This window comes from Nicotiana sylvestris, chromosome 3 (assembly GCF_000393655.2).
Source record: "Nicotiana sylvestris chromosome 3, ASM39365v2, whole genome shotgun sequence".
NCBI lineage: Eukaryota > Viridiplantae > Streptophyta > Magnoliopsida > Solanales > Solanaceae > Nicotiana > Nicotiana sylvestris.
Window position 1 is genome coordinate 71,259,203 of NC_091059.1, and position 24,179 is coordinate 71,283,381.

Sequence of the window (24,179 nt, forward strand, 5' to 3'; positions counted from 1 at the left end):
GTTAACCCATCATCGTTCAATCGAGGTCGAACTCTTCTTCTTTGGTGAAGGCCCTTGGCCTTAAGGGTGTTATTTCGAACGTATCGAAATGTTAACCTGTCGTCGTTCGATCGAGGTCGAATGCTTCTTCTTTTGCGAAGGCCCTTGGCCGTAGGTGTGTTATTTCGAGCTTGTCGAAATGTTAACCCGTCGTCATTTGATCAAGGTCGAACTCTTCTTCTTTGGCGAAGGCCCTTGGCCTTAAGGGTGTTATTTCGAACGTATTGAAATGTTAAACCGTCGTCGTTCGATCGAGGTCGAACTCTTCTTATTTGATGAAGGCCCTTGGCCTTAAGTGTGTTATTTCGAACGTATTCAAATGCTAACCCGTCGTTGTTCGATCGAGGTCGAACACTTCTTCTTTGGAGAAGGCCCTTGGCCTTAAGGGTGTTATTTCGACCTTGTCAAATTGTTAACCCGTTGTCGTTTGGTTGATGTCGCTCTTCTTTTTTGGCGAAGGCCCTTGGCCTTAAGGGGTGTTCCCTAGGGGAGTCCCAGTTTGCTTAATTTTGCTGGCATTGGAGAATACGATGTATTTCTTGGGGGAGTTCCAGTTTGCTTAATTTTGCTTGCATTGGAGAATACGTTGTATTTCCTGGGGGAGTCCCAGTTTGCTTAATTTTGCTTGCATTGGAGAATATGTTGTATTTCCTGGGGGAGTCCCAGTTTTCTTAATTTTGCTTGCATTGGAGAATACGTTGTATTTCCTGGGGGAGTCCCAGTTTGCTTAATTTTGCTTGCATTGGAGAATATGTTGTATTTCCTGGGGGAGTCCCAGTTTTCTTAATTTTGCTTGCATTGGAGAATATGTTGTATTTCCTGTGGGAGTCCTAGTTGATTTGGTCTCTCGGTGTCTTCGGATTTTTTTTATGATGATGATCATTTCTCGTTCTTGTCTCTGGGAGAATGCTCCTGCTTCTATTCCATTTAGAAAAATAGTCACTTAAACCAATGAAATCGTTCGTTACCTCAATTTGATCGGTCGGCGAGTGGAGAGGACGGGCCACATTCACTCCTCTGGTTATGCGTTTAGTGGCCGCTACCAGTTTGGCAAGGCCGTTTGCTTCGATATCCTGTGCTCGAGAGATTTGATCAAGCTGGCATTCACCGAATTCGGGTAACAGCTTGCGGATCTCTGTGTGGTATTATTGCAATATTTGTTTCTTGATTTGGAAAGTCTCTGTGACTTGATTGACAATGAACACTCCTAAATATATCCATGTTTGATTGTTTCAAAGTTGTAGAGTGGCCGCAGAACCAAATGTAACACAATCCGGTAAGAAAGCCACCAATCTTGGTGCCTTTTTAATAAACGTTTACCTTATATATATGACAACGAAAAGTTGGTAGATGTAAATGAATACTAGCTGTAAGCTTTCTCGCTCACTAGTTAGGTGAGCAAATAAGTGGTGGAGGCATTTGCATAGGTAGGATAAGCCGTAACTGATTATAGTGTCACTGTTTGGTTGGTTGGTTTCGTATGCAGCTCTAAATGGTCCATGAGAGAATTCAATATATCAGCAGTCTATGTAAAACTCATTTGTGTACTATCCATATACTTGGTAAACTCAAGGACGACTATAATGGCCCTTCAAACTTGGCGCAGGGTGCCAGTTAGACACCTTAACTTTGTAGAGGTAGATAGGACCTCAACTAAGACTTTTATTATTTCAGAGAAATCAAATCAAATAAGCAAAAACGCAAGTCAAGTGAAAGGAAAAAAAGGCGAGATATTACGATCAAAATCAGGAGCAGATTCTTGATTTGTCTCGTTTATAGAAAATAATATTTAATAATGTAATATTATATTTTGAAGAAATGGTTGGTTATAAGAAGTCGTGCTAGTGTTAGAATGTTGTAGTAGGAGTATTTTTCCATTCCCTCAATTTACAGTAACCAGCATGGATTAAAGGGATGAGAATTAAAAAATACGAATGATTAGGTTGAAGATATCACTCATCTGGATTGAATATATTATCCATATATTTTTATAGATCTAGAGAAAACTAGAATCTTAACTAGAAAATCCCCACAGACAGTGCCAAATTGTTTGACTTAACAAATTTTAAACTCTTTCAAGCAAATCAATCAGAGAAGATGAAGGGGTTAATCCTAGTTAAGTATAATTAACCATAGATCCGAGATGAATAATATGAATTATAAATAGCCGAATATAAATGTTGACGGCGATTATGGCCAGATTTAATAACATAAAGAAAGATGCATTAAGTAATAAAAATGTGAATAAAGGAAAAGATTCACCTTTTCTTCAGTGAGACGGATCTTCTTTCAATTAATAAGGATGAATAATAGGCAAATACAAGAACCTTAGGACCCTTTTGGATCTGATGAAGATATGGGATCACAGATCCTCTTATTTCTTTGGAGAGGTGTGTTTACATATTTTCTAGAAATAGGGAGAGGGAGAGAGAGAGAGAGTGCTCTACCCCCTTTTGGGAAGTCCTCCCCTCCTATTTATAAGAGGGGTATCCATAGAAAATCCCTAAAAAGGTACAATTTAGAGGGAATATTCAGTAGAATATTCCTTTTGAGGATTCTACAAGACTAGTTGTTTCATCACTGCTCGACCTCGGCTTGTCCAACCTTGGCATGTCCGACCTCGGCTTTATTGATGACTGTCCGACCTAGATTTGTCCTACCTTGGCCTGTCCGACCTCGGTCTTATTGATGACTGTCCGATCTTGGCTTGTCCGACCTTGACCTCACGTCTCCGCGTGCCGAATTTCTCTGATCTAATTTTGACCCATATAGTAGACACTCACATTTTTTGCCAAATACTAATATGATGTGGTAAAAAATCTTTTGTCAAATACACATTTGACCAGTTAATCCATCTCAAGACAATCCAATTTAACTCCTTTTAAATAAAAAAAAACATGTTCAATGATCTTAAACTATGAAATAGAGTACAAGAGAGTAGAAAGAAAATGCAAGCTCGGGTTTCTCACTGAACCATTCTCAAACTATAAAACATAAATTATTATTTTCTTACAAAAGAATACCAAAAAATATTTACTTATTTCTTTCAGACATCTCAAGAGTTCTTAAACTTTAATTTTCATATCCTTATATTTATTCTTGCTTATGAAGAAGAATTAAAACAAAATTAAAGTAGATTGCATAGAATAATGATGACAAAGTGAATCATTACATTACAAAGCATAAAAAATCCTAAAACTTTAACCTAATATTAAAGTACGAGATGTAACACATTCAGACTGTGGAAAAGGGAGTCGTTCTTAGGAATTAGACCGCCACACCATCCCGGGCCCGGCAAGTCCCTGGGTAGCTTGGCATTTAGCCTAATTTACTTCTATAGTCGCGTTAGGAATTTCAAATGTTTCAGTAATTTTGTTTTAAAGACGCATTTTGTTTCAAAATAATTGCTCGATTCATTAAGCCGTATTTGTTTTGGATATTTTCGAATTTAATCAATGCATCGCTATTTATTATTCATTATTATCTTTCACATTTTCTTTCTACAACAATATTATTACCTTTCCTGATGAACCAAACACTGTGACATGTAATGAGACAACGCAATATAAGGATAGTGACTCGGAGGAAGAAGAAGAAATACCTGAAGAAATTGTCAGAGAGGTGGAGAACTTTGAAAATAAGCCTAAGTCCAACCTGGACGAAACCGAAGCAGTGTATTTGGAAGACGCCGAGATCGTTAAGGAGACTCGCATAAGCATTCACTTATCACCGACAGAGATGGAGGAGTACATTCGTTTCTTGAAGGAGTATGAGGATATCTTTGCATGTTCAAATGATGACATGACCGATTTGAGCACATCCATAGTGGCTCACAAGTTGCCTACCAAACCAATGTGTCCGCCAGCAGAAACTCAGAAAGTTCAAACAAGATATGAGCCTGAAAATCAAGGAGGAAGTTACTAAGCAGAATAAATCAAAAGTCCTCAGGGTAGTTGAGTACCCAACCTGGTTAGCCAACATTGTGGCAGTTCCGAAGAAAGATGGGAAAGTCAGAGTATGTGTTGACTATCGAGACTTAAACAAAGCAAGTCCCAAGGATGACTTCCCCCTGCCAAAAATATACACATCCTGATCGACAATTGCGCCAAGCATGAGCTCCAATCCTTTGCAGATTGCTTCGCAGGTTATCACCAAATCTAGATGGAAGAAGAAGACGCAGAGAAAATAACTTTTATTACACAATGTGGGGTGTATTGCTATATGATGATGCCATTTGGTCTAAATAATGTTGGGTCCATTTACATGAGAGCCATGATGACCATCTTCAATGATATGATACACAAAGAAATAGAGGTTTATGTTGACGACGTCATTATAAAATCCAAAAGGGTCGTAGATCCCATAGCAGACTTGAGAAATTTCTTTTACAGGTTAAGGAGGTACAAGTTAAAACTGAACCCCACAAAATGTGCATTCAGGATTCCCACAGGAAAGTTATTGGGATTCATTGTCAACCATTGGGGAATTGAGTTGGACCCATCCAAAGTTAAGGATATTCAAGAGTTACCGCCACCAAGGAGCAAGAAGGACGTGATGATCTTCCTAGGACGTCTCAACTATATCAGTTTCTTCATAGCACAATCCACATTTATATGTGAACCCATCTTCAAGATGTTCAGGAAAGATGCCGAAACAAGTTGGACCAAATATTGTCAGAAGGCTTTCGATAAAATCAAGGAGTAGCTGTCCACACCACCAGTCCAGGTCCCATCGAAAATTGGGCAACCTTTGCTACTCTATCTATCTATGTTATATGGAGCTTTCAGATGTATTTTGGGACAACATGACGAAACAGGGAGAAAGGAGCAAGCCATATACTACTTGAGTAAGAAGTTCACACCTTACGAAGCACGATATTCTCTATTGGAATGCACTTGTTGTGCTTTGACTTGGACGTCTCAGAAATTGAGGCATTACTTCTGTGCCTATACCACATACCTCATATCCAGGATGGACCGACTAAATTACATATTTCAGAAACCCATGCCGACAGGAAAATTAACCAAGTGGCAAATATTGTTAGGTGAGTTTGACATCACCTGTGTAACTCAGAAGGCGGTCAAAGGACAAGCATTGGCATACCATCTTGCTGAAAATCCTGTGAGAGAAGAATACGAACCCTTGAAAATGTATTTTCCTAATGAAGAAGTGTCATTCGCAGGAGAGGACATTACTGAAGCATACGACGGTTGGAGGATGTTCTTTGATGGAGCTGAAAATATCAAAGGAGTGGGCATTGGAGCAGTTTTGGTATCAGAAACAGGTCAGCACTACCATGTATCTGCGAAGCTTAGATTTCCATGCACCAATAGTATGGCAGAATATAAGGCTTGCATCATGGGGCTCAATTTGGCCATCTATGTGAATGTACAAGAGCTGCTCGTAATTGGCGATTCGGATCTTCTTGTACATCAGATTCAAGGAGAGTGGGCTACGAAGAACACAAAGATACTATCATACCTGTATCATGTACAGGAATTGATGAAAAGATTCACACATATAGAATTCAAACATGTACCCAAAATTCAAAATAATTTTGCAGACGCACTAGCCACTTTGTCATCAATGATACAACATCCAGAAAAGAATTTCATTGATCCCGCCTCGGTGAGAATTCATAATCACCAGGCTTACTATGCTCATGTTAAGGAGGAGACGGATAGAAAACCTTGGTTCCACTACATCAGAGAGTACTTGGCAGAAAGAGGATACCCAGAGCATGCGAACCATACTCAAAAACGCACACTTCGGAGGTTGTCCAATCAATTCATCCAAAGTGGAGGAACCCTGTATAAAAAAACCCTTGATCTGGGGTTGTTAACGTGTGTTGACGCAAAGGAAGCTTCCAGATTGCTTGAGGAGATACATGCTGGAACTTGCGGACAGCACATGAATGGTTTTGTTCTAGGTAAGAAAATACTCAGAGTTGGATATTTTTGGATGACTATGGAGATAGATTGCATCCGATATGTACAAAAATGCCACCAATGTCAGGTACATGCAGACATGATAAGGGTACCACCTAATGAGCTCAATGCAACAAGTGCATCTTGGGCTTTTGCTTCATGTGAAATGGATGTCATCGGTCCGATCGAGCCCACTGCTTCAAACGGGCACAAATTCATTTTAGTTGCCATTGACTACTTCACAATATGGGTAGAAGCCACATCTTACAAAGTTCTAACCAAGAAAGTCATTGCAGACTTTGTCAAGGATCGTATTGTTTGTCGATTCGGAGTTCCTGAGTTCATTATCACTGATAATGCCACCAATCTCAATAGCGACTTGATGAAAGTCATGTGCAAAACCTTCAAAATCAAGCACAAAACACTACAGCATACAGGCCTCAAATGAATGGAGCTGTGGAAGCTACTAATAAGAATATCAAGAAGATATTAAGGAAGATGGTAGGAAACCACAAACAATGGCACAAGAAGTTACCCTTTTCTCTATTGGGGTACTGCACTACAATCCGCACATCAACTGGAGCAACTCCCTATTTACTAGTTTATGGTACCGAAGTTGTCATTCCAACCGAGGTATAAATCCCATCTTTAAGAATCATACAGGAAGCCGAACTCAGCGATGCAGAATGGATAAGGAGCCGTTATGAGCAACTGGCCCTTATAGATGGAAAAAGAATGAACGCATTATGTCACGGACAGCTTTATCAGAACAAAATGTCCATAGCTTTCAACAAAAGGGTCAAACCAAGGCAGTTTGTACCAGGACATTTGGCACTGAAGAACATCTTCCCGCATTAAGATGAAGCCAAAGGGAAATTCTCTCCCAACTGGCAAGGCCCCTACATGGTTCTTATGATGCTAACAGGAGGAGCACTCATACTTGCAGAAATGGACGGAAAAGTCTGGCCAAAACCAATTAATTTAGACGCATTCAAGGAGATATTATGTTTAGACTGTTTACATTTCTTCATCTGATGTATTTTAACTACGCTTGACCGGATTCCCGTTTAAGAGGGGATATGTAGGCAGCCCTGTGGGATCGGTCATATCATAATAAAATTTTCATTCCCCCCCCCCCCCCCGGAACCAGAAACTAGGGCAAAATTTTTAGGATTCTTAAAATTCCGGAGCAAGTCCAGCGGAGCCATCACATGCCAGAAAGTCATAAATTGGTTAACAAACTGCAGCAGAATTTTGAGAAGGATTCTCAAAATTCTGAAGAAGGTGCAACAAGTTTCGTCACTCGTAAGTGGCCGAAGGATCATTTACCAAACTGGGGCAGAATTTTGAGGAGGACCCTCAAAATTCTAATACAAGAAAGCTGCAATGCCTCTGATATGTGTTACAGTCATTAGTTCATCTAAATTTACTCAATATTTCACTGTGTTTTCTAAAATAACTCTAGTCTCATCAATAAATACATATTTTCAAAAACTCTATTTCCGTGACAGCCAGGTGTTACCTAGGGAAACTTAAACAAGGCCTCCAGAATGGAGCAAAGCCAACAGACGAAGGCACGAACCAACCTCCCCTTACAAAACTTACAATTTTTCTTTGAGCACAAGCACATCTGATGTAATAGTAACATTCACAAATATATACATGCAACAAAATCACTATCAATTGGGCAGTCAAACACCGAATATATATCCATCTAAGAAATATTCTATGCCTATTTGCTAACTGTTCACTGCAAAAGGCTAAGCATTGCCTTCTATTTGCATGGGACTAAGCCCTGTCCCGAACCTTGCATGAGGCTAAGCCCTGCATCTATATTTGCATAAGGCTAAACATTGCCTTCTCTTTGCATGAGACTAAGCTCTATCTCCAATCTTGCATGAGGCTAAGACCTATCTCCATATTTGCATAAGGCTAAGCATTGCCTTCTCTTTGCATGAGACTAAGCTCAGTATCGATTCTTGCATGAGGCTAAGCCCTGCCTCCATATTTGCATAAGGCTAAGCATTGCCTTCTATTTGCATTGGACTAAGCCCTATCCCGAACCTTGCATGAGGCTAAGCCCTGCCTCCATATTGGCATAAGGCTAAGCATTGTCTTCTCTTTGCATGAGACTAAGCCTTGTCTCAAATTTTGCACGAGGCTAAGCCCTGCCTCCACGTTTTCATAAGACTAAGTACTGCCTTCTCTTTGCATGAGACTAAGCTCTGTATCCATCTGCATAAGGCTAAGCTCTACCTCCAAATTTGCATAAGACTAAGCTCTGCCTTCCATCTACATGGGACTAAGCCCTGTCCCGAATCTTGCATGAGGCTAAGCTCCGCCTCCTACTTGCATAAGGCCAATTATCGCCTTTATTTGCCGAGACTAAGCACTGTCTCTAAATCACTATCTATTGGCTCCTCTTTCGATCTAAGCTCTACCCTCAACCTCACAATACTAAGCCTTGTCTTGTTGATTTTAGCATCCCATTATTTGTTTACCGTGAAAATCGTAAACACAATTGAATTTTTTGATAGGACTCTAAAAATACATGATCTATTTTTATGCTAGTTTGCTAAACAGTTGTTGCTAAGCATATGAGGTTTAGAGACGAAATGAAGTTAATGAGGGAGCTATAACTAAACTGATAGGCCAGTTACTTGGGATCTCGGGGTTTTTGATTTTGGGCCTCGAGGTCGATCCCGGGGCTCGACCACGAGCTATTGAGGATAATCGGGGGAGGGATAACAGTTATGAGGTGATTAAAGAGGGCTCTTTATGGCCAATAATAAGCAATAAATGATGAACAAATATGAAGATAATAAACGAAAGCTATAATATAAAGAGAGTATGTTAGAGAGTGAAATAGAGAGTTCTTGTATATTTTTGTGTGGAGTAACTGATGTAACCAACCCTTAAAAAGTGATAGGGATCCCCTTTATATAGGAGGGAAATCCCATTATGGTACAACAAGCATTAATTAAAAAGATACGGATATGCGACAACTAGATGACACCCTGACTCGGGTCTTAGAGTAGCTCTCTAGGCTCTGTCAGTCCTCGCCACATGCCTTGGGAAATCCTCGTTTCTACCGTGATCGTGGTCAACATTTTCCTAATACCGAGTGTCGACGAGACTCGATGGAGGAGACTCGATCATAACTTTATAGCCTCGAGACTTCGAGATGGTCTTCTGAGGTGCTTTGATAATGAGAAATTGGACCCTCCAATTTCACCGTACACATTATTGCATCTCATGAGCTGAAATATCGCCAACTTGTCCAAAGGCTACATTGTCTAAAGCCATAATCCCCGTAGCCGTAAGACACAATTACATGGCCTGAGGATCTCTAAAAGTTGCACATCATTATTCAAAGGCGTCATGGTTCAGAGGCACCATTTTCTTGGCCCGAGAACATCATTTCATGGCATGCGAATCTCCTATCTCACAATTCATGGCCCAGGACATCATAATCTAAGGACATCATCTACACTATCCAAAGACAATATTTCATAGTCCAAAGGGAATTTGCATCATCTATATACTCGCACTCATTGTGTTTTAAGTTTTGCAGGTAATCCAGGAGGTAACCGTTCTTCAAATAGGAGTAGCCTTCGCTCCGATTTCTGCTCATGCCATTTTCACTTTGCCATTCATAACCGATTCTCATGAGTTACCCATACTACTCTGTATTATCCAGCTATCTACCCTATAATACACATGTTACATTCCAGATTCGCAACCGTAATTACATCCGACATTACCCTTCACAAAAGAACCTTTGATGAAATTGGCCACCATTCCTACAACAACTCCATCGGCTTCATTCACCTGTTACATCTCGTGTTTTCATACATTAAAAGTTTCGTCTTCAGTTAATTGACGTAGACTCGAAGATGAGATCATCTTGACGTTAACGCATTTACGCTATTTATAACAAGCGATAAATAAGTATCATGAAGGATAAAGGGCATAGGAATTAAAGAAAATGAGAGTCGTTGAAGGTTGCCGATTTGGGATAAAATACGGGTCGAGTGATAATATCTGATATTTATGGACTAGTACCATACAAGGTACCATATGAACACGGTAGTATTATGTATAAAGTATATTAAAAATAAGTAGAATTTTAGGTAATTTGAGATAATTCTTAATTATACGGGTAATTAATTAATTACCGGGTAACTGGACCTTACCTAATTACCAAATAAGTGGATAATGACTAATATTTCCCAACCCACCCCACGTGGAAGCCCACTATCTCTATGTATACATGACTTTTACAATTGAGCTTAGGTGGCTAGATAAGGATAATAGGAATTTAATAAAGACTTGTTACAAGTCTTGATTCCATCTTTCATTTGGACAAAAATCAGAACATGAGAATCATATATCAAGTCTAGTCTCTATTTTCATTTGGAAAAGAGTAACATTACTCATTAAAGCAACAAGAATACTTCCTTTCTTGGTTTGAAAAGTTGGAGAACAAAATCTTAACAAAAATCGTTCCTCACTTCAACAAGCAAGAAGCTTGAAATTTTCGTTCAATTTGTTCAAAGAAGCAGAAGCTAAATCGTTCAACAATATTAAAAAGCAGAAGCTTAATCTGATTTTTGGTGTTCTAAGTTCAATCCACAAACGTTTCCAAAAGAATATTATACAAAGTTTTACCTACTCCAGGTATGTTAAGGCCATCCTTTCTTTCTTTTGGCGTGGTCCAAATTATATGGAAGAAACGAGCAAACACACAGTTTCCATAAATTACTCTATTCATAGAAATAATAGTGGTGTCTATTTTCTTGATTCCCCATGAGAATTATCATTATCTTCTCTATTCACGAGTCTTAGAATAATATGCAGTTGAAAGAGTTTATCCGGAAGGAATATTGAGATTATTACGTATTTTTCATGCATTTGACCCATTTATAAATGTGCATTGACTCATGACCAGATGGCGTTATATACACGTATATATGTAAATATATGTATATGGGATATGGGAAAAGGTTACTGCGTTATATACGCACCACCACCTGATCAGCTGGTATATGTTGATGATGTTGCCTACAATGGCCGAGACGATATGATGGGATGCCCTCAGTAGCTTGATGATATTATGTACACCTATACCTTTGCATGACACGACATTTATACGCATGTGCATGACATTATAAATGTTTCAGAATTTATAAAGTTATTCAGATTTAAAGATGTTTATCTTTATTCCATTTTTTATCTATGTCATTTACGTTCTAATTTGCATGCCTTACATTCTCAGTACATTTTTCATACTGATGCCCTATTTCACGGGGCCTGCGGTTCATGCCCGCAGGTGCAGGTAGGCAAGCTGACCGTCCCCCTCCTTAGTACCTTGATCAGCAAAAGTTGGCGTACTCCACTTGATCCGGAGCTGCTTTTGATTTTGGCATGATACGTTTGTATATATATGGGTATGACGTGTCTTAGTCCCGTATTTGTACAGTTATATTTCTATTAGAGGTGTATAGACAGTATGTCTAGTTGGGTTGTATGTGGCATTGTCGGATTTCAGTTTTGGATGTATAGTTGTCTATAGCAGCATTGCCGGCTTGCCCACTATATTCTGCATGTATACGTACATATGCCTTGTTGGCAGGTTTCCTTCATGTATGTTATTTTCGTAATTCTGTAGATGTTATCCAGGTTCATATCTTAGACGCATGCTTAGGTGTGTTTGACAGGCAGGACTTAGGCACTCGTCGCGGCGTATCAGTTTGGGTCGTGACAAAAGTGATATCAGAGCAGTTCTGTCCTAGGGTTGTCTACAGACCATGTCTAGTAGAGTCTTGTTTATGGGTGTTTTGTGCACCACACTTATAAACAGGAGGCTACATGACATATAGGATGTTATCCTCTCTTCATATCTTAGATCATGCAATATAAGAAATTCATGTTCCTAACGATATGTTATATTTTCAGCGATGCCTCCAAAGACTACAGCCGCCCAGAAAGGAATGTTCGTGGCTGGTGAGACTACTAGTCAAGTGCCACAAGTTACTAGGGCTCCGGGAGAGTCTCATAGTGAGATTCCATCTAAGACTTCACATATCCCCTCCTTTCCATAAGAGCTTTGAGGGGCACCAGCCCCAGCGCCCGCCCCTATACATTCAGCACCTCAAGCGAATGCACCAATTCAGGAGATGAAAGATGTTATTCAACTATTAACCCGATTAGTAGTCACACAAGCTCGGCATCAAGAAATAGGTGTTGGTCATGCAGATAGGTCCGTCAGTGCGAGGGTGCATGACTTCATTAATTTAGACCCTTCGGTATTCACTAGGGGAGATCTGAATGAGGACCTCATATGTTTATTGATAGAATGCAGAGGACGTTAAGGGCAATGAAGGCCACTGCGACTGAGTCAGTTGAGCTAGCTTTCTATAGACTCCGAGATGTTGTAGTTAATTGGTACGTGTCTTTGGAATTGTCCAGAGGTGAGTATGCCACTCCAGCAGTATGGCAGAAGATTACAGAAGCTTTTCTTCATCATTATCTGCCAGTAGAGCTTAAACAGGCTAGAGTTGATAGGTTCTTGACCATTCAGCAGGGTAACATGAATGTTCGGGAGTACAGTTTTCAGTTTGATTCGTTAGCTAGGTATGCACCCACTATTGTATATAAGATGGAGGACTGGGTTCACCGATTCGTGATGGTATTAGAGTCGCACTTGCTTAATGATTGTATGTCGGTCTCACTTCAGCCAGACATGGATATTTCTCGTATTTAGGTATACGCTCAAGGTGTAGAGTAGCGTAAATAGAAATAAAGGGCCGATCGTGAGCATGATAGGGCCTAAAATAAGAGAGCGAGGTCTTCGGGTCCATCTGGTGAGTTCCGAGGTTGTCAGAGGCAGCAGTACCCAAGGTATCCAGCCCAGCCATCGGCTAGCGCGTCCCCTCAGTTTAGCGGTAGGAGATTTGATCGTTCCTCATATTCAGGGTCTTGTTAGAATTTCAGGCCCTCAGGTTCTCAGTATATGGGTGAGTCAAATCAGATGAGGCCGCCCTTTCCACGATGTGCTCAATGTGGTAAGCAGCATACCGGGCAGTACCGTATGGGATTATGTATTTGTTATACTTGTGGTTATCCGGACCACGTTATGAGGGATTGTCCGATGAGAGGTGATACAAGCATAGCTCAGCCAGCGGGATCTGTAGCTGGTTCGTCATCATCAATAGGCCCCCTGGGCAAGGCCCACAAGCACCAATGAGTCATGGTAGAGGCAGAGGCAGAGCATCTAGCTCGAGCAGTCCTCAAAACCACATTTATGCGTTTGCAGGATGGCAGGACCAGAAGTCATCGTCTGATGTTGTTACATGTATATTATCAGTCTCCTCATATGATGTATATGAACTGATTGACCCAAGTTCCACCTTATCATATGTTACCCCATTGGTTGCTAGTAAGTTTGAAATAAAATATGAATTGGTTAAACCATTTCAGGTGTCTACACTTGTTGGGGACTCGGTGATAACTGAGCAAGTATATAGGGGTTGTATATAGTAGTTCATGGTCGATCTACCGTAGCAAATCTAATAGAGTTAGATATGGTAGAATTTGATGTTATAATGGGTATGGATTGGTTGGCTTCTTGTCATGCCAACGTTGATTGTAGATCAAAGATACTCCGATTTCAATTTCTAGGGGAGCCTGTTTTGGAGTGGAAAGGTAATATGGCATCGCCGAGAGGAAGATTCATTTCCTATCTCAAGGCAAGGAAGATGATCAGAAAGGGATGTATTTATCACTTAGTTCGGGTTCAGGATGTGGAAATGGAGTTACCAACCATTCAGTCCATCCCAGTGGTTAATGAGTTTCCTGATGCTTTTCCCGATGAACTTCCGGGGTCTTCCGCTAGAGCGAGAAATTGAGCTTGCTATTTACATACTACCAGATACTCATCCAATATCTATTCCTCCCTGTAGAATGGGGACCGTAGAGCCGAAAGAGTTAAAGGAACAGCTAAGGGAGTTGCTTGAAAAAGGATTTATCAGACCTAGCATATCACCCTAGGGAGCACTCGTGTTATTTATGAGGAAGAAAGATGGTTCCTTACAGATGTGTATCGATTATAGACAGTTGAATAAGGTGACGATCAAGAATAAGTAACCGCTCGCGAGGATTGACGATTGATTTGATCATTTGCAAGGTGCCAAGTGTTTTTCAAAAATAGACTTGAGGTCCTGATACCATCAAGTAAGGGTTAAGGAGGAATATATTACCAAAATAACATTTAGAATCAGATACAGGCACTTCGAGTTTCGTGTTATGTCATTCGGTTTGACCAATGTCCTAGCAGTATTCATGGATTTAATTAACCGTATGTTCAGGCCCTTTTTAGATCTGTTCGTAATTGTATTTATCGACGATATATTGGTGTATTCTCGTTTAGAGGCCGAACATGTAGATCATTTGCGTAGTGTGCTCAAAACTCTACAAAAAGGGAAGTTGTATGCAAAATTTTCCAAAATGTGAATTCTTGTTAAACTCTGTAGCTTTCCTTTGGCATATCATTTCGGGTGAAGGCACTTGGGTGGATACACAAAAGATTGAGACAGCAAAGACTTGGCCTAGACCCACAACACCGACGGAGGTTCGTAACTTTCTCGGTTTGGCAGGTTATTACAAGATATCTGTAGAAGGATTATCTTCCCTTTTAGTACCTTTAACAAAGTTGACTCATAATGGAGCAAAGTTTCAATGGACTGACGCTTGCGAACGGAGTTTCCAGGCCTTAAAGGGCATAATAACTTCAACACCAGTTCTAACGCTCCCAGAAAGGACCAATGGTTATGTGATCTATTGTGACGCTTCAGGCATTGGGTTGGGTTGTGTGTCGATGTAGTATGGTAAGGTTGTGGCTTATACTTCTAGAAAACTAAGAAAGCACAAGAAGAACTACCCGACCTACGATTTAGAGTTAGCCGTGGTGATTCATTCACTAAATATATGGAGGCACTACTTGTATAGCATTCATGTTGATATCTATACGGATCATAAGAGCCTCCAGTAAATCTTCAAGAAAAAGGAATTGAATCTACATCAAAGGAGATCGTTGGAGCTACTTAAGACTATGACGTTGATATTTTGTACCATCCGGGGGAAGGCAAACATAGTTTTCGATGCCCTCAGCCGTAGATTTATGGGTAGCCTATCGTATTTATTGCCAAAAAAGAGGGGAATAGCCCACGAGGTTCATCATCTAGCTAGTCTTAGAGTTCGGTTACTGGACTCATGTGATATTGGAATTACTATTTAGGATACAACAACATCCTGTTTAGTAACTGAAGTAAAGGAATGCCAGTACAAGGATCTTGTGTTAGTTCATTATAGGGGTACCACCCTTCAGAAGGAGAAGACACCATTTGGAATTACAGAAGATGGGGTCATCAGATATCAAGGACGATTATGTGTCCCTAATGTTGCAGGGCTACGTCGGTAGGTTATGGAAGAATCTTACTATTCTCGTTATTCTATCCATCCAGGAGCAACCAAGATGTATCATGATATCAGGGAAGTGTATTGGTGGGACGGAATGAAAAAGGATATAGCAAAATTTGTTGCTCAGTGTCCTAACTGTTAGCAGGTTAAGATTGAGCATCAAAAACCTGGTGAATTATTGCAGGCAATGAAGATTCCAACTTGGAAATAGGAAATGATCAATATGGATTTCATTGTGGTCTTACCTTGTACCAAGCGTAGGTTTGATTCGATATGGGTGTTTGTTGATAGGCTTACAAAGTTAGCCCATTTTCTACCCGCCAGGACTACATATTACTTGGAGGATTATGCAAGTCTTTATATGAAGGAAATAGTACGACTGCATGGTGTCTGTGCATCTATTATCTCAGATAGAGGAGCTCAATTTGCAGCTAACTTCTGGAGGTCCTTCCAAAAAGGATTGGGGACTCAATTAAGTCTTAGTATAATATTTCATCCCAGACAGACGGACAAGCTGAGCGTACTATTCAGACACTGGAGGATATGTTATGAGCTTGTGTAATAGACTTCAAAGGTAACTAGGATGATCATCTGCTGCTTATTGAGTTCGCATATAATAATAGTTACCATTCTAGTATTCACATGGCTTCATACGAAGCTCTTTACGGATGAAATTATAGGTCGCCTATAGGGTGGTTCAATTTTGGAGAATCTGGATTACATTGGTCAGACCTGGTTCAGCAAGCCATAGAAAAAGTAAAGCTTATCCGGGATAGACTATTGACAGCTCAGAGTTGTCAGAAGTCATATTCTGACGTGCGGCGTCGAGATTTAGAGTTCGGGGTTGATGACTGGGTATTCTTAAAGGTGTCACCTATGAAGGGTGTGATGAGATTTGGCAAGAAAGGGAAAGTTATCCAACGGTATATTGGGCCTTATAGGATCATTCGGAGACTGAGCCAAGTAGCTTATGAGTTACAATTGCCCTCGGAGTTGGATTCTGTCCATCCGTTTTTTCACATATCTATGTTACGGAAGCGCATTGGCGATCCTACCCGAATAGTGCCAACAGATGATGTACATATTATAAAGGACATGTCATACGAGGAAATTCCGGTTGCCATCATAGACCGACAAATCCGCAAGCTATGGAATAAGGAGGTAGCCTCCGTGAAAGTACTTTGGAGGAACAACAATGTAAAAGAAATGACTTGGGAGGCCGAGGAAGACATGAAGCCTAGATATCCCTACTTATTTCTTCCTCTAGAGAAGGGTCCGACTGAGACGTCATAACCATAAGGTACGTTTATAAATTATTGCGATGGTTATTGTCATTGGTCATGTGAGGCCATTGTCGTTATTCATAATTATGGTCCTGTCTGACATTGGGTTATTAAGCTTCTATGGGGAGAATTGGTAGTAGTGTTGTTACAGAGGTGACCCTGCCAAAGTTATATAGATCACAGGGAGTTGAACATTGGAGGACGAATGTTTCTAAGGGGGGAAGGATGTTACATCTCGCGTTTTTGTACATTAAAAGTCGTCTTCGGTTAATTGATGTAGACTCGGAGATGAGATCATATTGACATTAACGTATTTGCACTATTTATAACAAGCGATAAATAAGTGTCATGACGGATAAAAGGTATACGAATTAAAGAAAACGAGAGTCATTGAAGGTTGCCGATTTGGGATAAAATACAGGTCGAGCGATAATACCCGATATTTATGGACTAGTACCATACAAGGTACCATATGAACACGGTAGTATGATGTATAAAGTATATTAAAAATAAGTAGAATTTTAGGTAATTTAAGATAATTCTTCATTGTACGGGTAATTGGTTAATTATCGGATAACGAGACATGACCTAATTACCAAATAAGTGGATAATGACTAATATTTCCCACCCCACCCAACGTGGAAGCCCACTATCACTATGTATACATGACTCTTATAATTGAGCTTAGGTGGCTAGATAAGGATAATAGGAGTTTAATAAAGACTTGTTACAAGTCTTGATTCCATATTTCATTTGGACAAAAATCAGAACATGAGAATTATATATCAAGTCTAGTCTCCATTTTCATTTGGAAAAGAGTAACGTTACTCATTAAAACAACAAGAATACTTCCTTTCTTGGTTTGAAAAGTTGGAGAATAGAGGATTAGGAAAAATCGTTCCTCACTTCAACAAGCAAGAAGCTTGAAATTTTCATTCAATATGTTCAAAGAAGCAGAACCTAAATTGTTCAACAATTTCAAAAAGCAAAAGCTTAATCTAATTTTTGGGGTTCTAAGTTCATTCCACAAAGGTTTCCAATGGAATATTATACGGAGTTCTCCCTATTCCAGGTATATTAAGGCTATCCCTTCTTTCTTTTGGCATGGTCCAAATTATACAGAAGAAATGAGCAAACGCACAGTTTCTATAAATTACTCTATTTATAGAAATACTAGTTGTGTCTATATTCATGATTTCCCATGAGAATTATCATTATCTTTTGTTCATGGGTCTCAGAATAATACACAGTTGAAAACGTTTATCTGGAAGGAATATTTAGATTATTACGAATTTTTCATGCATTTTACTCATTTATACATGTGCATTCACCCATGACCAGATGGCGTTATATACGCATATATATGTAAATGTATGTATATGGGATATGGGAAAAGGTTACGACGTTATATACGCACCACCGGTTGATCAACTGGTATATGTTGATGATGTTACCCACAGTGGCCGAGACGATATAGTGGGATGCCCTTAGTGGCTTGATTATATTATATACACTCATACCTATTGTAGACATGTGATATTTGACCCTCCCCAAGATTTTTTATACTTTAGCATGTAAATATTTAATTTAGGTCTAATATCGCTATTTCAACTAATTTTGACTCTTTTACTTTATTTTATTACAAGAAATGAAAATTACAAAAATATTTAATTTTATGTACCTTTCATAAAGTAAAAAAAATACAAAAATAGCACCTTATTTTTATCTTTATATAATCTTGAAAAATACAAAAAATATATAATAGTTTCATGTTTTGATATAGTTTAGTTTAATTAATTAGAATTTATTTTTGCATCATATAGTGTAGTTATCTTATATTAAAGGAATTTAGCTATGGTTTTGAATAATAATTTTGGAGTCTTCTTAGCCCAAAATTGAGACACAAAAAGACATGGTCCAACCCAATTACCCTTAGCCCATTCTTCCCTACTCATTAGCCCATTTAAGTGCAAGATTTAATCCTAGCCATCTATTTCCTTCTAATCCAATGACCATCATCCCTTCCCACTTCCATATAAAATACCCAATTATAGAAACCCTACCCTAAGCTTTCAATTCCTAGACCTAGACTACATAGAAAAAAACGTAGGGACATTCTGCAAAGAAGGGAGCAGCGCAGCTTTTCACAAAAACGGACCCCCCTTGAATCTTCTTCTTCTTCGACCTCATCCCGTTACCCCTGAACTTCCAGCCATTTCTCACCAAATGACCCTTCCCCATCTCTTCAGGATGAACTCCAAACATACCCAGCATTAACACCCAAAAACACCTCCCTAGCGTTCTGCCTCTTCAACCAAAACAAGCCCCCGTTCTTCATCTTCTAACCTAGCCGCACCACCATAACGCCTACCCTCCATTAGCCGTTTCCATCATTTTTTTTTTAAGAAAACTCTAAAATTACTCCCAACACCCTAAAGACCTAAGACCTTGAAAGAACAAAAAAAAAAAAACGGCAGCTAGCCTTTGGATTTGGAAAATAAACTCAACAATTTTGGATTCTTACACAAGAGTATAGGAGGTCACAAGAAGAAGAGAGGGGAATGGAATTGTTTCAGTAACAAATGAGATTTTTGTTTCTTCTTTACGATTTGAAGTTTGATTTTTCAATATGGAGTATGACTGAGGTGTTGTTGAGGTGAATCCGAGTTCGGTTCGGCGAAATCAATCTGTCAGCGGTCCCGCTTTGAATTCGTCAACTCTGTTTAGTTTCTACTCGGAAGTCCATATACATTTTAAAAGCATTCAAGGAAATCTGATTCCTCTACTCTAAGTATTGAATCAGGACTACAAGTTTTGGATCTATTCAAATGTTGATTTCATTTGTTATGTGGTAAAATTTAAATCAGTGCATTAATGTGTTTGATGTTCTTCATGTTTATGTTTGTTTGGCTTAAGTTATGATTAAATGGTTCTATTCTAGAATAATGAATTAAATAGGTTTAGCCTACAACAGTGTCAGTACTTGGGTTATTTGATTTTTTTTTTACCAATAGTGGGTGCAATGAAAACTGAACAAAGCCCATTGTTAAAGATGTTGCCCGTACTTGTATAAACCAAATGTGGTTATTTTATTTGTTTAGTATTGCTTGGTTTTAAAAGAATGACCTGACAAGTTGTAAATTTGGGCTTTGGATTTGAGTGTCGGTTCATATCAAAAAGGATATCGGATTGATCATATCGGGATGAACCCATTTAGTTGTGTTAGCTTGGAATTGAAAGGAATCGAGGTGTGTTGTGCCAAATAAAATCTCAAAATGCATGGCCCTCGTTTAATTAATATTTTTTATCCTTACAATTCGAGGCGTGTCATTTAGTTGAATTTCCATGGCTCTCGCAAAGTTGAAAAATGCGTAGTTACTTTAGGCGCATTATTTAATAATTAATTTTCTTAAACTCGGGTGTGCATTTCATGTGACCCAAATTTAAATCCCAACAACATTAAATAAAATGTGTCGCGGACCGAGGGTGCATTTCATGTGGTGTGATCCAAAGATGTGTTTTGTGTGACGTTGAAATCTTCCTAAAAATGAATTAAAAGCGGCTCAAAGTAAAAGGCACATAGGTTTATAACAAGCGATAAATAAGTATCATGAAGGATAAAGGGCATAGGAATTAAAGAAAATGAGAGTCGTTGAAGGTTGCCGATTTGGGATAAAATACGGGTCGAGTGATAATATCTGATATTTATGGACTAGTACCATACAAGGTACCATATGAACACGGTAGTATTATGTATAAAGTATATTAAAAATAAGTAGAATTTTAGGTAATTTGAGATAATTCTTAATTATACGGGTAATTAATTAATTACCGGGTAACTGGACCTTACCTAATTACCAAATAAGTGGATAATGACTAATATTTCCCAACCCACCCCACGTGGAAGCCCACTATCTCTATGTATACATGACTTTTACAATTGAGCTTAGGTGGCTAGATAAGGATAATAGGAATTTAATAAAGACTTGTTACAAGTCTTGATTCCATCTTTCATTTGGACAAAAATCAGAACATGAGAATCATATATCAAGTCTAGTCTCTATTTTCATTTGGAAAAGAGTAACGTTACTCATTAAAGCAACAAGAATACTTCCTTTCTTGGTTTGAAAAGTTGGAGAACAAAAGCTTAACAAAAATCGTTCCTTACTTCAACAAGCAAGAAGCTTGAAATTTTCGTTCAATTTGTTCAAAGAAGCAGAAGCTAAATCGTTCAACAATATTAAAAAGCAGAAGCTTAATCTGATTTTTGGTGTTCTAAGTTCAATCCACAAACGTTTCCAAAAGAATATTATACAGAGTTTTACCTACTCCAGGTATGTTAAGGCCATCCTTTCTTTCTTTTGGCGTGGTCCAAATTATATGGAAGAAACGAGCAAACACACAGTTTCCATAAATTACTCTATTCATAGAAATAATAGTGGTGTCTATTTTCTTGATTCCCCATGAGAATTATCATTATCTTCTCTATTCACGGGTCTTAGAATAATATGCAGTTGAAAGAGTTTATTCGGAAGGAATATTGAGATTATTACGTATTTTTCATGCATTTGACCCATTTATAAATGTGCATTGACCCATGACCAGATGGCGTTATATACACGTATATATGTAAATATATGTATATGGGATATGGGAAAAGGTTACTGCGTTATATACGCACCACCACCTGATCAGCTGGTATATGTTGATGATGTTGCCTACAATGGCCGAGACGATATGATGGGATGCCCTCAGTAGCTTGATGATATTATGTACACCAATACCTTTGAATGACACGACATTTATACGCATGTGCATGACATTATAAATGTTTCAGAATTTATAAAGTTATTCAGATTTAAAGATGTTTATCTTTATTCCATTTTTTATCTATGTCATTTACGTTCTAATTTGCATGCCTTACATTCTCAGTACATTTTTCATACTGATGCCCTATTTAACGGGGCCTGCGGTTCATGCCCGCAGGTGCAGGTAGGCAAGCTGACCGTCCCCCTCCTTAGTACCTTGATCAGCAAAAGTTGGCGTACTCCACTTGATCCGGAGCTGCTTTTGATTTTGGCATGATACGTTTGTATATATATGGGTATGACGTGTCTTAGTCCCGTATTTGTACAGTTATATTTCTGTTAGAGGTGTATAGACAGTATGTCTAGTTGGGTTGTATGTGGCATTGTCGGATTTCAATTTTGGATGTATAGTTGTCTATAGCAGCATTGCCGGCTTGCCCACTATATTCTGCATGTATACGTACATATGCCTTGTTGGCAGGTTTCCTTCATGTATGTTATTTTCGTAATTCTGTAGATGTTATCTAGGTTCATATCTTAGACGCATGCTTAGGTGTGTTTGACAGGCAGGACTTAGGCACTCGTCGCGGCGTATCAGTTTGGGTCGTGACAAAAGTGATATCAGAGCAGTTCTGTCCTAGGGTTGTCTACAGACCATGTCTAGTAGAGTCTTGTTTATGGGTGTTTTGTGCACCACACTTATAAACAGGAGGCTACATGACATATAGGATGTTATCCTCTCTTCATATCTTAGATCATGCAATATAAGAAATTCATGTTCCTAACGATATGTTATATTTTCAGCGATGCCTCCAAAGACTACAGCCGCCCAGAAAGGAATGTTCGTGGCTGGTGAGACTACTAGTCAAGTGCCACAAGTTACTAGGGCTCCGGGAGAGTCTCATAGTGAGATTCCATCTAAGACTTCACATATCCCCTCCTTTCCATAAGAGCTTTGAGGGGCACCAGCCCCAGCGCCCGCCCCTATACATTCAGCACCTCAAGCGAATGCACCAATTCAGGAGATGAAAGATGTTATTCAACTATTAACCCGATTAGTAGTCACACAGGCTCGGCATCAAGAAATAGGTGTTGGTCATGCAGATAGGTCCGTCAGTGCGAGGGTGCATGACTTCATTAATTTAGACCCTTCGGTATTCACTAGGGGAGATCTGAATGAGGACCTCATATGTTTATTGATAGAATGCAGAGGACGTTAAGGGCAATGAAGGCCACTGCGACTGAGTCAGTTGAGCTAGCTTTCTATAGACTCCGAGATGTTGCAGTTAATTGGTACGTGTCTTTGGAATTGTCCAGAGGTGAGTATGCCACTCCAGCAGTATGGCAGAAGATTACAGAAGCTTTTCTTCATCATTATCTGCCAGTAGAGCTTAAACAGGCTAGAGTTGATAGGTTCTTGACCATTCAGCAGGGTAACATGAATGTTCGGGAGTACAGTTTTCAGTTTGATTCGTTAGCTAGGTATGCACCCACTATTGTATATAAGATGGAGGATTGGGTTCACTGATTCGTGATGGTATTAGAGTCGCACTTGCTTAATGATTGTATGTCGGTCTCACTTCAGCCAGACATGGATATTTCTCGTATTTAGGTATACGCTCAAGGTGTAGAGTAGCGTAAATAGAAATAAAGGGCCGATCGTGAGCATGATAGGGCCTAAAATAAGAGAGCGAGGTCTTCGGGTCCATCTGGTGAGTTCCGAGGTTGTCAGAGGCAGCAGTACCCAAGGTATCCAGCCCAGCCATCGGCTAGCGCGTCCCCTCAGTTTAGCGGTAGGAGATTTGATCGTTCCTCATATTCAGGGTCTTGTTAGAATTTCAGGCCCTCAGGTTCTCAGTATATGGGTGAGTCAAATCAGATGAGGCCGCCCTTTCCACGATGTGCTCAATGTGGTAAGCAGCATACCGGGCAGTACCGTATGGGATTATGTATTTGTTATACTTGTGGTTATCCGGACCACGTTATGAGGGATTGTCCGATGAGAGGTGATGCAAGCATAGCTCAGCCAGCGGGATCTGTAGCTGGTTCGTCATCATCAATAGGCCCCCTGGGCAAGGCCCACAAGCACCAATGAGTCATGGTAGAGGCAGAGGCAGAGCATCTAGCTCGAGCAGTCCTCAGAACCACATTTATGCGTTTGCAGGATGGCAGGACCAGAAGTCATCGTCTGATGTTGTTACATGTATATTATCAGTCTCCTCATATGATGTATATGAACTGATTGACCCAAGTTCCACCTTATCATATGTTACCCCATTGGTTGCTAGTAAGTTTGAAATAAAATATGAATTGGTTAAACCATTTCAGGTGTCTACACTTGTTGGGGACTCGGTGATAACTGAGCAAGTATATAGGGGTTGTATATAGTAGTTCATGGTCGATCTACCGTAGCAAATCTAATAGAGTTAGATATGGTAGAATTTGATGTTATAATGGGTATGGATTGGTTGGCTTCTTGTCATGCCAACGTTGATTGTAGATCAAAGATAGTCCGATTTCAATTTCTAGGGGAGCCTGTTTTGGAGTGGAAAGGTAATATGGCATCGCCGAGAGGAAGATTCATTTCCTATCTCAAGGCAAGGAAGATGATCAGAAAGGGATGTATTTATCACTTAGTTCGG